Genomic DNA, 12,848 nt, shown 5'->3' with positions numbered 1-12,848 from the left:
TGGTAGTACATATCTTTTCACCAAAGTAGAAAATATTGTACAGAAGGATTTTTTTTTTCTCATCACCTTTAACTCTAGGTATTGAAGCATTCTGACCAGCTGCAGCACAGAGCTCAGCCTGGCTCTCTGTCTGTCTCGTTAGGTATCTATCTTAGTGTCCAACGCTTCCCACTTACTTAATTTGTGTAAAATTCACTCCAGTATTTCACCCTGGAAACACTTTGACTCAGATTGGCCTTGAGTGGAAACAGGGAACTGTTACATTCATTGGACTTAGTAATTTGTGTAAAACTTTTTCTGACTTTTTTTTTATCATCTTAATTACCTCAAGGGTAGAGTAATTCTCAGCCCACCATCTAGTTATGTTTTAGGCTTTCTGTAACAATACGAAGCATTTTTTTTCATGTTGTGACTCACAGCAACTTTGATGAATTTTTCACATGGAATCTATGTCTATCCTAAGTAACCTGTGTGTGCTGGGTAAAATGTTTATGGCTGATATCAGAAGCTCTCTCACAGTTTACATTACCTAGTGCTTACTGTGTGAATCTTGTTGTGTCTGATAGTTCCCTTGAAGATACTCCCTGTTGTGTCTTCTCTTCGACGTGGCTCTTGGTGTTCTTGCACACATCCCACTTTTTCTCAAGAGGAATATAGGAGACCAGTTGTTGAGCATGGGGAAATAAAATAGACCAGTTGTGCTTTCTGGAGTCTTTTGGGCCTAGGGTCTCAGGTTTGCTTTTCTGACTTGTTGTATTAATATTTGGCATTTATCAATTTAAAATTTTCTGAAAGAAAAGTCTTCTTCATATTTTTCATCCCACTCTCCAGAAGTAAAACTATGTTTTTATTTATTTAAAAAAATAATTAATTAATTAATTTATTGGCTGCCATTGGGTCTTTGTTGCTGGGTGCAGGCTTTCTCTAGTTGCAGCGAGCTGGGGCTACTCTTCATTGTGGTGCGCGAGCTTCTCATTGTGGTGGCTTCTCTTGTGGAGCATGGGCTCTAGGTGCATGGGCTTGAGTAGTTGTGGCACGTGAGCTCCACAGCGCAGGCTCAGTAGTTGTGGCACATGGGCCTAGTTGTTCTGCGGCATATGGGATCTTCCCAGACCAGGGCTTGAACCCGTGTCCCCTGCATTGGCAGGTAGATTCTTAACCCCTGTGCCACCAGGGAAGTCCCTAAAACTTTTTAAAAAATGCGTTTTTACTGAGAGATGATAGATTTTTTAAATTGCACAAATTTTCACTAATTGAATAACACATCTGTAATGATCGTATTATTATCCAGAATGTCCTTTAGTTGACTTTGTCCAGTGTTGTCTCATGATTAGAGCATGGTTGTGCATTTTTAGTGAAAATACCACAAAAAACGACGTGTCTTTCTTTCACAGAACTCATCAAGGGGTTCGTCCTGTCAGTATGTTTTATCATGGATGACATTTACCTTGGTTATCTGGATTAAATTGATAGATGCCCACTTTCATTTTTTACATGTTGATCTCCAATCCTTTTGGAGTTCATTTGTGTGTACAGTGTGAGATATGGATCTAATTTTATCTTTTTCAGAATAACTACCCAGAAGCATTTATTAAAAAGTCCATCTTTTCAGTTGATACTGAAAAGCATTTGACAAAATTCGACATGCTTTATGATAAAAACAACAAACTAGGAATAGAAGGAAACTACCTCAACATGTAAAAAGGCCATATAAGAAAAGCCCACAGCTAACATCTTACGGAGTTGTGAAAGACTGAAAGCTTTTCTTCTAAGTTCAGGAACAAGACAAGGATGTCTGCACTCACCACTTCTAATTAACATAGTACTGGAAGTCCTAACCAGAGCAATTAGGCAAGAAAAAGAAATAAAAGACATCTGAATTGGAAAGGAAGAAGCAAAATTTTCTCTGGTTACAGACAATATGATCTTTATATGAGTGTGCATAGAAAACCCTAAAGATTCTACATACACAAACTTGTTAGAATTAATGAACAAATTCAGCAAAGTTGCAGGATGAAAAATCAACACAAAAGAATTGGTTGCGTTTCTAGACACTAATGTAGTGAACGATCCAAAGAGGAAATTAAGAAAATACTTCCATCTAGGATAGCGTGAAAAAGAATAAAGAGTAAAATACTTTAGGAGTAAACTTAATCAAGGAGGCAAAATACATGGAAAGTTACGAAACATTGCTGAAGTTAAAGAAGATATAAATAAATAAACTTGTGTTCATAGACTTAATATTGCTAAAATGTCAATACCACACAAAGTGATGTACAGATTCAATGTAATATCATCAAAATCCCAATGATGTTTTAAAACAGAAATAGAAAAAATCCACCCTAAAATTCATATAGAATCTCAGGGACCTCACATAGCCAGAGTAACCCTGAGAGAGAACAAAGCTGGAGGACTCACACTTCCCAGTTTCAGTATGTATTACAAAGCTGCAGTCATCAAGCAGTGTGGTACTAGCATAAAGACAGACATAAAGATCAGTGGAATATCATAGCCCAGAATGAACCCTTGCATATATGGGCAAGTTATTTTTGACAAGGGTGCCAAGACCATTCAATGGGGAAAGGGCATTTTTTTCAACAAATGATGTTGGGGAAACTGGATATCCCCATAAAAAAAAGGGGAGGGGGCCTTTATGCCATATATAAAAATTAACTCGAAATGAATCAAAGACCTAAACTTAAGAGGTAAAACTATTAAACTCTTAGAAGAAAACATAGGTAAGAATCTTTATGACTTTGGATTTGGCAGTGATTTCTTGGACATGATACCAAAAGCACAGGTAACAAAAGTAAAAATAGATAAATTGGACTACACCAGAATTAAAAATGTCTGTGCATCAAAAGACACCATTAATAGAGTGAAAGGCAACCTATGGAATGGGAGAAAATATTTGCAAATCATATATCTCATAAGGGGTTAATATCTAGAATATATAAAGAACTTCTACCAGAATTCAAAAAACCTGATTCAAAAATTGGCAAAAGACTTGAAGAGACATTTCTCCAAAGAAGATATACAAATGGCCAAAAAGCACATGAAAAGATGTTTAACATCCACTAATTATTAGGGAAATGCAAATCAAAGCCGCACTGCGATACCACCTCACACCTATCAGATAATGTCTATCAACAGAACAAAACACCCAAACAACAACAACAACAGAAAATACCAAGTGTTGGTGAGGATTGGAACCTTGGTTGGTGGAGAAATTGAAACCTTATACTGTGGGTGGTAATATAAAATGGTACAGCCAATGTGGAAAACAGTATGGAAGTTCCTCAAAAAATTCAAAGTAGAATTACCATGTGATCCAGCAGTTCCACTTCTGGATATATACTCAAAAGAATTGAAAGCAGAGTCTCAAAGGGATTATTTGTACACTCATGTTTACACTCACGTTCATAGAAGACAGAAGCAACCCATGTATCCATCCATCAACAGATGAATGGATTAGCAAAATACGGTATATACATACAATGGAATATTGCTTAACCTTGAAGAGGAAGAAAATTCTGATACATGCTATAACATGGATGAAGCCTGGTGCTAAGTGAAATAAGCCAGTCCTCAAAAGACAAGTACTGCCCATGTGGGAGGGGAGTCTGGGAAGAATGGATACATGTATATGTATGGCTGAATCACTTTGCTGTGCACCTGAAACTATCACATTATTAATCAGCTATACGCCAATATAAAATAAAAAGTTAAAAAAAAGACAAATACTGTATAATTCCATTTATATGAGGTACTTAGAGGGCTGGGGGAGGGGTGAATGTGGAGTTATTGTTTAATGATTGTGTAGTTTCAGTTTTTCAAGATGAAAAGAGATCTGGAGGTTGGTTATACAGCAATTTGAATGTTCTTGACACTACTGAACTCTAAACTGAAAACGGTTGAGATAATAAATTTTGTGTTATGTGTATTTTACCACAGTTTTTAAGAAATATGAAAAAAGTCCATCTTTACCCAATGATTGGAGATGCCACCTTTGTCATATACTGAATTTCCATATATATTTAGGTCTAATTCTGGACCTTCTGTTCTATCCACTGTTATACTGACCTATTCGTACATCGGTACCACAGTGTCTTAATTATAGAGGCTTTATAGTATATTAAAGTCTGGTAAGATGATTTTCCCTTCATAGTTTTTCTTTTCCAGTGTTTTCCTGGTTATTCGTGTCACCTTGTCTAACTCTATAAAATGGCTTGTAGTATTTTTATTGGGATTACACTGAATTTATAAATTAACTTAGGGAGAATTCATATCCTTATAATATTCAGTTGTCTTATCCATGAACAGGGTATGTCTTTCCGTGGTTCAAGTCCTAAAGGAGTATTGAAAAATTTCCCCAAACAGTTTTTTGAAAAAAAGCTTTATTGCATTACAATTCATATACCATAAAATTCACCTTTTAAAGTATATGATTCAGTGGTTTTTGGTATGTTCACAGATGTGTGCAACTGCGACCACCACCACCTAATTCCAGAACATTTCCATCACCCCAGAGAGAAACTCTGTACCCATTAGCAGTCACTCCTCATTCCCTTCTCCCTCCAGCCCCTGGCAACTACTAATTTACTTTATGTTTCTATTACTCTGAATATTTCATATAAATGGAGTCATGTAACATGTGGCATTTTGTGACTGCCTTCTTTGATTTAGTGTAATATTTTCTAGGTTTATACATGCTGTAACATATATCAGTACTTCATCTCCTTTTTTTTTTCTTCATCTCCTTTTTATTGCCAAACAACACACATTCCATTGTGTAGACATAGCCCATTTTTTTTTATCCATTCACAGTTGGGTTTGTTTACACTTTTTGGGTATTATAGTAATGCTGCTATGAACATCCATGTGCAGGCTTTGTGTAGACTTATGTTCGCAATTCCCTCATACAAATTTTATACATTTTTTATAATTTATTATTAAGTATTTAATCTTTCCTGCTGTAGTGTTTATTGATTTTTGTGTTTTTCTTTTTTCTTTCTTTTCTTTTTATAGCCATGCTATGAGACTTGCGGGATCTCAGTTCCCAGATGGGGGATTGAACCCAGGCTATGGCAGTGAAAGCCCAGAATCCTAACCACTAGACCACCAGGAAACTCCCAGAGTTTTGTGTTTTTCTGTACAGATTTTGTTGCTGTACATAAATTAAACTCGACTGTAGTTTAACATATTGTTCCTATTATCTGGCTTTCGCGTAAAGGTTATACTGACCGCATCCAATGAGGCATTGCTTTGAAGAGAATTCTCTGGAAGACAGTGTGTATTTTCCCATTTGGGGGGCAGGTTGCTACATACGCCTCTTAGACCACACTTACTGTGTTGATGAAATTTTGAGTAGACCCTTACTGACCTTCTTATGTTGTCTGGCTCATCATTACTGAGAGGTAGATGCTAAAATCTCTTTTATAATTGTAGGTTTCTCAGTTTCTCCTTGTAAATTTGTCTTTTTTTTTTTTTGCTGTATACATTTGTGAACTGTTATACATTTAAATTTGGAATATTTGTGTCTTCCTGCTGAAAAGAACCTTTGATAGTTATATCCTCCTTATCCTCTATAATGCTATAATGCTCTTACTATAAAGACTGTTTGTCTATTTATAGAGTCACATTGTCTTTCTTTTTTCACTCTATTATGTTCTGTGGAAGTATGCTTTAGAGACTGCAAACATTGCAGTTGGGTTTTGTTTTGCATTTTGTCGTTTATTTTAAACCGAATGTGACAGTCTTTTTAACTAATGAGTTTGTTTATGTATTTGCATTTCTTTCTGCTATCCATTTATACTCCTTTTTCTGTGCTGCTTCTGTTCTTCTGTAGAATTCTTTTATACTTTTAGTGGTTGCCTTTAAATTTTCAGTGAGCATATTTACTTGACACAGTATTTTCTTTTTTTTTTTTATTAATTTATTATTTGGCTGCGTTGGGTCTTCGTTGCTGCGCGCGGGCTTTTTCTAGTCCTGGAGAGCAGGGGCTACTCTTTGTTGAGGTGCGTGGCCTTCTCATTGCAGTGGCTTCTCTTGTTGTGGAGCACGAGCTTTAGGAGCACTGGAGGGCTTCAGTAATTGTGGCACGCGGGCTCAGTAGTTGCGGTTCGTGGGCTCTACAGCCCAGGCTCAGTAGTTGTGGTGCATGGGCTTAGTTGCTCCTTGGCATGTGAGATCTTCCCAGACCAGGGCTCGAACCCGGGTCCCCTGCATTGGCAGGTGGATTCTTAGCCACTGCGCCACCAGGGAAGCCCCAAACACAGTATTTTCTAAACATCACAAGGCCCTTTGAATTCTTTAATTCTGATGAAATGCCTCCCTGCTTATATTATTGTTGTCCAGACATTTTCCCTCCTGTTTTTGCCCAAATTTCTTCATCTTCTAAAGTTATTCAGTATAACTGTGAAACAGATGATGTTTGTTTATATGTATTCATACCTTTTAAATTTTAAAATTTCCCTTTCTTGAATTTCTTTTGCATTTTCAGTTTCGTTTCCATTTTTCTAAAGTATATTCTTTGGATGTCTCTTTATTGGAATGTCTGTTGAAGGTAAACTCATTGAAAATGTCTTTTATTTCACTCTTATTTTTGAAAAATAGTTTAGAATTCTAGTTTGCTATTAGTTTCCCTTAACATCTTGAGGATATCATTTCACTGTGTTTTGCTTTTACTGCTGTTGAGAAATCTTCTGCAATCTAATTGGCATTATCTGTAGATAATCTGTTTTTCTCTCTGCCTGCATTTTTCCCCCAGTTTTTAAAAATTGTGGTAAAATATACGACAGAGTTTCCTTTCTCAACCATATTAAAGTATAAAGTTCAGTGTTATTAAGTACATTCATATTGTTGTGCAACCATCACCATTTCCAGAACTCTTCATCTTGACATCTGAAACTCTGTACCCATTAAACAGTAACTCCCTATTCTCCCCTTCCCCAACCCCTGACAACCACCATTCTACTTTCTGTCTCAATGATTTTGATTACTCTAAGTAGTCATATAAATCATAGAAGTAGAATCATGCAGTATTTGTCTTTGTGTAATTGGCTGATTTCACTTAGCATAGTGTTCTCAAGGTTCATCCATGTTATAGTATATGTCATTATTTTCTTCTTTTTTAAGGTTGAATAACGTTCCATTATATGTGTATATGTACCATATTTTGTTTATCCATTCATCTGTGGTTGGATACTTGGGTTACTTTCAGGTTAGGTGTTGTGAATCATGCTGCTGTGAACGTGGGTGTACAAATATCTCTTTGAGACCCTGCTTTCAGTTTTTTTGAGTATATACCCAGAAGTGAATTGCTGGATCACCTGGTAATTCTACTTTGAAATTTCTCAGGAACTTCCATACTGTTTAAACTCCACACTAGCTGCACCATTCCCAGTGGCAGTGCACAAGAGTCACAATTTCTGTACATCCTTGTCAGCACTTCTTCTTTTGAGAGTAGCCATTCTAATGGGTGTGAGGTGGAACCTCATTACGGTTTTATTTTGCCTTTTTCTAATGATTAGTGATGTTGAATATCTTTTCTTGTGCTTCTTGGCCATTTGTATATCTTCTTTGGAGGAGAGTTTATTCAAGTCCCTTGCCCATTTTGGAACCTTTTTTTTTTTGGTTGTTGAGTTTTCGGAGTTCTCTGTATTTTGGATATTGATCTCTTTCGGATGTATGATTGGCAAAAATTTTCTCCTATTCTGTGGGTTGCTTTTTTACTTTGTGTCTTTTGATGCACAAAATTAAAAATTTTTTTGTTAAGTCCTATTTGTCTATTTTTTCTTTTTCTACCTGTGCCTTTGGTGTCATTTCTCTGCTTGTTCTTAAGATCTCTCTTTTTTTTTAGTGTTTTGCTGTGTCTGGGTGAATTGTTTTTGTTTTTAATTGAAGAGATCATTGTGATATGTGAGTCTGAGATTTTTAGGAGACCTCTTTTTCCCCCGGTTTCCAGAGCTAGATAGAGACATTTTCTTGTCTTTTGTTTGCTGGTGGTTGATTTCCTTCCCCTTCCCTAGTCCATCCTTTCACTGAGAATGATTGAAAGGGTGTGGAAGCCTCAATTCCAACTCTTCATTTCATGTGGTTCCCAAGGCCTTGCCTCTTGTTTTCACTGTAAGGCCATTAACAGTCACAAGTTTGGTTATTTGTGTTGACAGATTCCTCCATGGCAGCTGAAAACTTTGCTTTCTTGTGAGCTTAGCATTTGAGAGAATATTTCTTTTAATTTATCCGACATTTCTAAATGTTTGTTAAGGGGAAGTTTATAGACTGTTTAGTTCACTATATTGCCAGAAACAAATATATCATTTGGGGGAGTATAATTTCTTTCCTTTCTTCTCTTTTTCTGAAATTCCCTTTTAGTTGGACATTCTAGATTAGTATTCTAATTTTTTTCTAATTTAAAAAACCTTTTTGTTCTGGTTTGTGGGAGATTTCCTACCCTTCCTTTGCTTTCTTTTTCTTCCTTTCTTTCTCTCTTCCTTCCTTTCTTTCTCTCTCTCTCTCTCTTTCTTCCTCCCTCCCTCCCTTCCTTCCTTTGCTTTCTTTTCTTTCCTCTGTTTTATTAATTCAGTCTCTTTATTTCATGTTAGAGACTTTCCTCAATTGTTCAGTAAACTTTGGCCATCTGTTTAGCTTAAAGCGTGAGGCAGTAAAAACGCTGTCCATAGGGAGTTCTTAACTGCAAGTCTCAACACAGGGTGATTGAGTGATTGCAGGTCTTTTCTCTTGGGTCAGATTCCCTGTGGAGGAATCTCCTAGTCTCCTGCTTGGTTGGCTTGTGTTCTGAAAGCTGATTTGGGGTAGAGGGCTGGGGTCCACTGTTCAACGTGTTAATCTCTTTGTAGCATGCCATGACACACAACCCCTGTGTGTACCTGGTTTCTATATCCTGTCTAACTTAGTGCCTTAAGGCAAATCACTTGTCTCTTGCTAGGGTGCAGGAGAGGCAGTTTCTTGGCTATATGGTAAGGATTCTGGGTGAAAACTTCCTTATTCAACCTTTCAGCCAATTCTTAAGCCTTTCTGTTGTGTTTGCGGCTTACTGGTTTCATACTCTCACACACCCTCACATGCATAGGTTTGGCTTGTTCTGTTTTACCAAGTTCAGCTGTCCTCTATCTAGCTTCAGTAAGCTTTATGTATGTCCCTGATGTCACCTTTTGTGCTGCATATGTATATGTTTTTTGATGATTTTATCCTTTTTTAGTCCTTTAGCTTCATTTTAGTGTAGTTTCAGAAGAGAATGGATATGAGCTTGTGTTTTCATATTTAACAAAAGAAGTTTATGGACAACTACAAGTAAAAGAAAGACATTAGAACATTTTTTTCACACCATATACACAAATATACTCAAAATGGATTAAAGACCTAAATTTAAGCCTGGAAACCATAAAACTCTTGGAAGAAAACATAAACCATAAAACTCTTGGAAGAAAACATAGGCAGGACACTCTTTGACATAAACTGTAGCAACATGTTTTTGGATCAGTCTCCTAAGGCAAAGGAAACAAAAGTAAAAATAAGCAAATGAACCTAATTAAAATGAGAAGCTTTTGCACAGCAAATGAAACCATGACAAAACTAAAAGCCTACTGAATGGGAGAAAATAATCTGCAAATGATATGACTGATAAGGGATTAATATCCCAGATATATAAACAGCTTATATACGTCAATATTAAAAACAATACAAATAACCCAATCAAAAAATAGGCAATAGATCCGAACGTTTTTTCTAAAGAAGACATATAGATGGCCAACAGGCACATCAAAAAATGTTCAACATTGCTAATCATCAGAGAAGTGCAAATCACAACCGCAATGAGATATCACCTCATACCTGTCAGAAATGCTATCATCAAAAAGACCACAAAGAATAAATGTTGGCAAGGATGTGGAAAAAAGGGAACCCTTGTACACAAACTGCTGGTGGGAATGTAAATTGGTGCAGCCACTGCGGAAAGCAGTATGGAGGTTCCTCAAAAATTAGAACTACCATATGATCCAGCAATTCCATTCTTGCATATATATCTGAAGAAAATGGAAAACACTAATTCAAAGTGATGCATGCACCCGTATTCATAGGAGCATTATTTACAGTAGCCAAGATATGGAAGCAATCTAAGTGTCCAACAACAGGTGAGTGGGTAAAGATGTGGTATACATATTCAATGGAATACTACTCAGCCATAAAAAAGAATGAAAAATTTCCATTTGCAGCAATATTGATGGACTTGGAGGGTATTATGCTTAGTGAAATAAGTCAGAGAAAAATAAATACTGTATGATATTACCTATATGTGAAATCTAAAAAATAAAATAAACTAATGAATATAACAAAAAAGAAACAGACTCGGATGTAGAGAACAAGCTAGTGGTTACCAGTGGGGAAAGGGTAGGGGGAAAGAGCAAAATAGGGTTAGAGGATTAAGAGGTACAAACTACTATGTGTAAAATAAATAAGCTACAAGGATATATTGTACATCACAGGGAATATAGCCCATATTTTATAATCACTACAAATGGAGTATAATCTTTAAAGGTTGTGAATCACTAAATTGTACACCTAAGCTTATATAATATTGTAAATCAACTAAGTTTCTATTTTAAAACAAAAAGAACCTTATAATACATTTTAAGTATGTTGTATTCACTTAAAATAGTATTGTTATAAATTCAGGAATTTCTTCTGTCTTCCTTTTCCACTAATGTTTACTTTCAGTTTCATATATTGGGTGAAGAATAGGAGGATGGGTAAATAAAGGCAGGAATGCAGAAGGGCAAGAGGAGAGAGATGTAGAGAAAAGGAAAAACAGGTCTCTTAATAACAGAAATTGAAAGGCTTAGATGTAGATACCAGCGAGACTTTAATGAAGTAATATCGCCATCTTCTGGCTTTTTAAAACCTGTGTTCCTGTAGTTTTATCTTGGAATCCCACATGTTGCTGCATTACATTGTGTGTCAGATTTGGTGAATTTGGTCTTGTTTAGTTCTCTGCCTTATTGTAGGAAAAGGCTTTTCTTTACATAGGGTTTGATTACAATACAATAATTACAGTTTTTCAGGCTCCTCAAGCAAGGATTCTATCTAAAATGTTACAAAAACCATGCCCTGACTCTGTACTTCAGATATTATTTCTACTTATTTTTTGAAAGCAGAAGTATTGTTTCTATATGAAGGAAAGTACAGAATTAAAAACTACGTTGGTGTGTTACATAGGTACTTTGTGTTTACGGGAAATATACAGAATGTATAAGAGATGTAAGTAGCTCATCTTATTATTTCATTAAAATTGATCAAAGAAAAAAAAATGTGTTCCTCCCACTCTTTGCCATATATCCAGCCAGTTCCTTACCTGGGAGGTAGTCTTTTTATACAAATGCTAGAATGCTACCCGTACTTCTTTTTAATTTGCTTCCTTTCACTGAAAGGTTTACATTGGAGGTCATTCTTTATCAGTACACGGCGAGCTCCCTTATTTCTTTTTTGAGACCATGATTTGTTTAACTAGTCTACGGTTGATCAATAGCGTTTGTCTTTTGCTGTAAAAGTGACACCATAGTGAATATCCTTTATATCTATGGTTTCACATGACTCTAGAAAAAAACTTCATGGGATATATGCATTTATAATTTTCGTAGATATGGTGAAGTTACCCTCCATAAAGATTGTACCTATTTATTCTAACACCAGGAAGTATGATAAAGTCTGTTTTCCCTCCTCTTTCTCAGTGCAGTATATGAGTGTCAATATTTTTGATCTTGTATACTACAACTTTATTTTTTATTTCTCTTGTGAGAGAGGTTGAGTATATTTTTTTATGTTTAAAAGCCATTTGTGTTTTCTGTTGTGTCCTTTGTTCATTTCTTTTTTAGGCTCTTGGTGTTCTGTTTATTTGTAGGAGCTTTCATAGGCTAGAAATTAACTCTTTTTCTGTAATGTGAATTACAAGTACTTTTTTCCAGTTTATTATTTTTTTTTATGACTTACATTGTGGTGTTTTCTTTAAATGTAAAAAAACAGTCATACCAGTTTTCTTCCTTTGATGACTCCTGGGTTTGGGTTCATATTTTGGAAGAGTTTTCCACACAGAGAGATTAACAAATCAAACTTCCATGTTTTCTTCTAATACCTAAAATATTACATTGGATTTTTTGATCCATCTGGAATTTATTTTGAATGAGGTACAAATTATGGCTCCAATTAATTTTTTTATATGATTACTCAATTGTCATGTATCCCATTGCTTTTTATTGAATAATCTACCTAAATCATTTGTACCTTACTAATTTGAAGGGCCAACTTTGATATATACTAAATTTCTTTGTAGATTTAAGTCTATTCTTGCACTTCTTTTTCTAGTCCATCAATCTATATACTTTTTCATTTACAGTGTATAATATTTTAATTATTGTAACTTTATAACTGGTTTTAATAATTAGATGGGGCTAATCCTTACTCTGTGTTTCCAGAATTTGTGTGGCTGTTTTGCTTATTTTTCTATGTAAAGTTTTTTGTTTTTGTTTTCCCTCATCCCCTACTTTATTGTCTGTCCATTAAGGAAATTTTTTTTATTGTGGTAAAATACACATAACATAAAATTTACCACTTTAACCCTTTGTTAGTATGTAGTTCATATTGTTGTGTAACCACCAGCACTCACATTCATAACTCCTCATCTTGTAAAACTGAAACTCTGTACACATTAAACATTAATCCCCTTCCCTGTCCCCTGTCCCCCAGCCCCTGGCAACCACCATTCTGTATACTTTCTGACTCCATGATTTTGCCTACTCTGAGTACTTCATATAAGTAGAATCATACAGTATTTG

The 12,848-nt window shown here is 35.5% G+C and overlaps 1 protein-coding gene across 2 annotated transcripts in view; it reads left to right on the top strand.

Moving 5' to 3' along the window:
• The window catches only part of TFDP2 (transcription factor Dp-2), a 168,394-nt gene that overhangs the window by 10,031 nt on the left and 145,515 nt on the right, over positions 1–12,848 (top strand). The gene's annotated exons all lie outside the window — the stretch shown is intronic.

The sequence above is a fragment of the Hippopotamus amphibius genome, chromosome 6 (assembly GCF_030028045.1).
Source record: "Hippopotamus amphibius kiboko isolate mHipAmp2 chromosome 6, mHipAmp2.hap2, whole genome shotgun sequence".
NCBI classification, from domain to species: Eukaryota; Metazoa; Chordata; class Mammalia; order Artiodactyla; family Hippopotamidae; genus Hippopotamus; species Hippopotamus amphibius.
Note: the sequence above shows the minus strand (reverse complement) of the source record. Positions and strands in the feature narration are given on the sequence as shown.